This window comes from Nelusetta ayraudi, unplaced genomic scaffold, assembly GCF_046127955.1.
Source record: "Nelusetta ayraudi isolate G7.1 ecotype Tasmania unplaced genomic scaffold, CSIRO-AGI_Nayr_v1 ptg000019l, whole genome shotgun sequence".
In the NCBI taxonomy this organism is placed as follows: Eukaryota; Metazoa; Chordata; class Actinopteri; order Tetraodontiformes; family Monacanthidae; genus Nelusetta; species Nelusetta ayraudi.
In genome coordinates this window covers 6435946-6441317 of record NW_027466069.1, presented here as the reverse complement: position 1 = coordinate 6441317, position 5372 = coordinate 6435946, and the positions used below count along the sequence as shown (strand labels likewise).

General features: G+C 50.0%; 1 long non-coding RNA gene across 1 annotated transcript; it reads right to left on the bottom strand.

Annotated features, from left to right (window-relative positions):
• Positions 1–3026: 3026 nt before the first annotated feature.
• On the bottom strand, positions 3027–4940 carry LOC142888046 (uncharacterized). Its single transcript, XR_012926648.1, has 3 exons — positions 4606–4940; positions 3327–3638; positions 3027–3241 (listed from the first exon to the last, which is right to left on the bottom strand). It is a non-coding gene; the product is annotated as an uncharacterized LOC142888046 (long non-coding RNA).
• Between the last annotated feature and the right edge of the window lie 432 nt (positions 4941–5372).

The following is a 5372-nucleotide window of genomic DNA, read 5'->3' as shown; positions in this document are numbered from 1 at the left end:
TGTCGGATTTCAACGTCTCTCTTTGGCCCACTTTGCTCGACATGCGCGACGTGTCAGAGTTTTATCACAAAGCCAAGAAGTGAAGATTTAAAAAAAAAAAAATCATTACCAAATGCTGCTTTTAGCAGCAGTTTTTTAAGAGGTGTTTCTGCCTATGTTTTGTATATTTGTAATGTGACTATTGCGAGCGTCTGACGATTCTCTTTCTCTCACAGCTGCTGGGCCTCAGTCAAAGCCTTGACAAAGCCAAAACACACAAACGTCCTCTCTCACTGTCTCACTTTCTACCTGGCTGCCTTGTGAAGGTGTGCAGGGCGACCAGGAGGAACCTGCATGCCTGCACACAGCGAGCAAAATTGCATATGAAAATAAAACCTCTTCCAGCGCTGATGAACCTGCCACTCACGACCGATCGTGTCCATTTTTTACTGAGCGACGCATGACTGAGCGCAAGCAATGAAACGCATTACGTTTTATTGGCAGAAACAAATTCCCTGAACTCGCACTGCTGTGGTGCATTTCTCCGCACCTGCAGATTTAATGACCGGTTCTATTTATCATTGATCGTCTTGCAAGAAAGGAGGCCACGCAGGCAGGCCGTCACACGGGGATCATTCCTGCGTCACTTGACACAAGTTGCGCAACAACCTGGCCGAGGTCGCTCTGCTGCCGCTGCGGGGCACCAACTTATGAGAGCAGGTCGAGAGGGGGCGGAGCCTCCTGCAGGATTCCTCTGTAAACTGTGAAATGGCAACGTGCAGGACGGCGCAAAAAAAAACAAAACCGCACGTATGGAATCCAACCGCCGCTGTAGCCGCGGGGGAGGTACGAAAGGGTTGGGGGGAGTGGGAGGGGAAGGGGCCTGGGCGTGGCCGCTGACACTGAGGTCTATTCATTCCTGCTGCGGCTCACCTGCTAAAGGTTGAACCTCAGAGTGGGTCGGCGCCTGCAGTGCCTCTTGCATAAGACGAAGCCGCCATGGGAACCGAGAGCAGGCGCTCTGCAGAGCGCCCCCCGGGGGGTCGGAGGCATGCATTCATCACCCAGGTGTGGGCGGAGCTGCCCAGTCCCACCAGTCAATCTGTCAGAAAACATGGTCATCAGCCAAAGGAGCAACATGTGTGTGCGAGATTGTGCGGCGAAAAATAACTTTGCAAACGTTGCGTTGCAGCTTTCCGGGGGAAGCCGTTGCAACGCTGCAACGAGCCTGCGACGAGCCAGCAGCCGCTGGCCAGAGAGCGCCGGGCTGCGAGCGTCTGTCTGGACGACCCGCCGAGGCCCCTGGAACTCGTTGAACTCAAACACTCGCAGCCACATCTGCGACGTTGCGTAACCCGACTTCCCTGGTTCCTGCTGACATGTTGGCGGAGGCCCCATGAACTTCAGTCGCATCTCGGACAAAAAGCGTTTCACCGGTGTTGCAGTTCCCACTTTCTTCAACAGTGGGAACTGCATCTTGCTGATGCAGCAATGCCCTGTCATCTTTTTGGCTCTTTATCCAGTGAGGAATCTCCCCAAAAACACAAAAGCGCTTTTTAAAGCACATTTCGTGAAACCAGGTTCCAGAGAGGGACAGTTTTGAAAACCCCTTACAGCACCACATCTGGCCTGGCATGAGTACTGCAGTGGTTTTCAGTGGTTCCATCTAGACCATAGGGCCAGCAGCTCTGGCAGTGATTTTGGATTGCCTCACGGGCCAGACTTTGACGCCACCACTATTATACAGCACATGTCCCGCCAATACTACAAATCCCAGAATGAATTGGTTTGCTGTTCTTTTATTTTGAAATGTATTATTAGCCTGTGGACAAAGGATACTGTTGAATTTTAAATCAACAGTAGAATGCAAATTAAAAAGGCAGACAATTTTTATTTACTTTTTAATTATTCTGAAAAAAAAATTCAATTTGAAATTTGATTTTGCAAGTGTGCAATATGAAGTTATTTATTATATAGTATTAAGCTTTACTTGTTCCATATTCAGTGTTAAAGCAAAACTTGATGGGTCCATGTAAAAATGTTCACTGTCATATCTGGAGGAAGATTTTTTATTTCGATAAATATCAACGCCCACGAATTTGTGCAACTGTGGATTTGAGTTTGACAACCCTGATCTAGACACTCCGACATTTTTTAAGCTAACTTCAGAAAGGCTTTTAATAGATATTTTGAGGACCATTGGATGAGAAAATTATTGCTTGGTTGTTGTTTTACGCAGGTTAAAGCTGGTGGTGTTTTCTTTCTTTTTTTTTGTCTTTCCAGGAAGCAGGTGAGCAGCGGAGATGTGGAACTCTGTGACGTCTGCCGGCGTCTCAGGTTTCCGGCGTTCACACGCATCATCTGAGACGGTTGCCACGCCTCCCCCCCCCCCCCCCCTCCACCTCGTCCTCCTGCTGCTCCAAAGAAAAACTTCTCCCCGTTATCGCTTCCCAAAAGAAAATATTTGTCTGCAGCTCCTTTTTGATAAGAGCTCCTAAAAGTGAAGCGTCGGATAAAGCCTCCTAATAAAGTTTCCTCCATCTGTCTCGCTGCAGCCGTGCAGCACCTGTTCGCAGCGTCCTCCCCCCCCCCCTGCCTGTTGTCCCCTCTCCTCCCTCATCCGCCTCCCGTGTTTGCCAAAGATGCGGTGGCGGCGGCGGCCTCGCAGTAATTCCTCAGGTGGGTAAACAAGGCGCTGACGTCACGGCTCGCCGAGTGTCAACACGGGAGGCGGAGCCGCTCCCAGGCCGCTGCCATCACGCCGCTGTTTACACTGAGGGGTGCCCCCCCCCAAACTCCGCAGTGGAATTTTACCGCTGAGGGACGAGCGGCAGTCCGGAGGGTCCAGACACTCGGTCAATTCATCTCATATTTAGTGAGTTCTTTGTGTGCGTTGTGATCAGATGAAATAAGATGTGACCTCAAGCAAAAATCTCTTCAGTGGGATTGTAGAACAAAAATAATCTGCTTCATTTTTTTTTTTGTTCACAACAGGGGTCACAGAGGTCAAAATATTAGTGCAGAAGCAGTTTTTGGCCAATTCATGAAGTGAAAAATTCAGCAGCGCCACCGTCTGCAGATCTGAACCAAATCCAGGTTTTGTCCTCAGCCGCTGCCGTCATTCATCCGGTCTCAGCAGCTGCTGCAGTGCGGCGGGACGATGCTCCTCGCCACGTGTCCTCAGTGTCCTCAGAGGAAGCGGCGATGCCCCGAGAGTCGGCCGCCAGGAAGGAAGGAAGGGAGGGAGGGAGGAGCGGCCGGGCTTCATTCATAAAAGAAAGAAAAGAGCAACTGAGTATCTGAGGAATAAATCGGCTACACAAACAGTTTGGACTCATGAGGCCGACCTTTGATCGCAGGATGGTTCAGGCCGTTCTTCCTTATCTCGGTGTTTGTAGTTTTTGCGAGATTTCCGAGATGCGTCCGGCGTTTCGGGACGTTTTTATCTCATCTGATGATGTGCGGGGGGGTGGGGGGGGGGGGCTGAGATGTGTCACGCTGCCGCTGGAGACAGGAAGTGACCCGCAGACGGCTCGCGGAGAAAGTTAAGAGGAGTCAGGAATGGCGGGAACAACGGAATTCTGTCGCTGGCGTTCCCACCCTGCCATCCAGGGGACGCCGCAGACGGATGACACGCCGCGCATGCTTCCGCTCAGAGTCTCACACACACGCACACGCACACACACACACACGCACACGTGCACTCAGTTATCAAAGGGGAGAAGCCAACAGTGAGGGGCTAGCATGATGTCTGGCCTCTGCTAAGCTAAAACCTTTTTGCACCCAAAACTTTCCAAACTGACCTCAGCTGTTTGTCTAATTCCTTAAAATGGACCCTGAGGAAGGAGGAAGTTCACCTGAAATAAACGTAGCCACCTTGGCTACGCTTCTCAGGATGGAGACCAGGTCATCCCTCAGCGTTAGCATTCCGTTAGCCGCAGGGGAAGTCTGAGCTTCAGCTCTCCTGCCTTATGACGATGGCGCTAGTTCCCTTTTTTTCAAGACAACAACACAGCAGAATTGACGATCCCAAATCAATTTTTCCACATTTTCTTTTATTTTTGGTCCTGGTGCCATTTTTAGGACTGTATCACGGGGGGGAGGAAAAACAAATTGCGTCACAGAAAACGAATGGTGCGGTGGGGGATTGCGCACACTGCACAGTTTTATAATTGTGTAAAAGGCCCCGTGGAGTCTTGTGACTGCGGGAGCAGAAATGAAAGCTGCGCCGCTGCCTTTTTGTTCCTCCTCCAGCCAGAAGACGGACGCACGAAGACCTTTCTGCAAATTCTGCAAGTTTTACCCTCGTCTCGGGCTCTCGCTTCAGCAAGACACCCGAGTTGTGCGCCGGTGGAGACGGCCAAGGTTGGTTTTCGCATGCAGATGCAGATGAATCATAAGAGCCTGAAACAACTGTTGCATTGAGTGGCAATCCCAATTAGCATGCAGTGTCAAAACCGATGATGGACTGGTGCATATGACCTCTTAAGATCTAACATAAGATTTGCATCTTTTAACCTTATTTAGTCAAGTCAGATTCTCTTCAGCCTCATTTTAGCTTTTACACAACTGCAGGAAAAGAAAAAAAAACACACAGCTGAAACAAAAACAATGAGAACAGCTCACCAGGTTTTAATAATAAGACCAAAAAGAAAAAAAAAATTACTCTTGGCTCCCACTCTGCATGCGTCTGCATTGTGCTATGTAGGCCAGGCGCGGTCCAGGCCTCATGCACAGAGTTCAGCAGGTTCACGCTGGCCGCCCATCGCACTCGCTCCGTCGGTCGGCCGGTCGTATGGGAACCTCATCAGAACCTTCGCCATCTCTTCCAGGCCGTTCTGCTATAACAATCAAGGAAGGGGAGGGAGGGAGGGAATAGAAAAAAGGTCTGTCTGGACTTCCTGATATGGGGTTTCCCAGGGAAGAGCTGCTTTCAGGGCCATGACATCAGCGGCAGCCACACAGAGGTGTTTTGATTCAGCCGGAGGAGGAGAAGCTGGTGGGAAAACCCCCTCCGCTCCTCTCAGGCACCACAACAATGCAGTGGCCAGGGCCCCAGTTCCCTCGACCCACAATGCAAATCAACTGTAAACAGTGTTGTAGGGGTTGGGGGGAGGGGGGGGGGGTGAGTGGGTATGGGAACGAACAATAACAGATCAGCTGGAAAAAAACAAGAGATGGAAAAAAAATCAGATTTTTTTTTTTCTATTTTTACTCCTCCTCAAGATGTGGGGATTTTTTTAAAGTGTTCCGCAGTTGCGGGGTTTTTTTTTTTTTTTTTTGTCTTGTTTGGTTTTTTTTTTTTTTCATTCGGCGCACAGGTGAGTTTCGTTTCCCACGTGAATCCGAATCAGCCTGACAGGTTCCTCGCTCGCTCGCCTTCAAAACAAAAA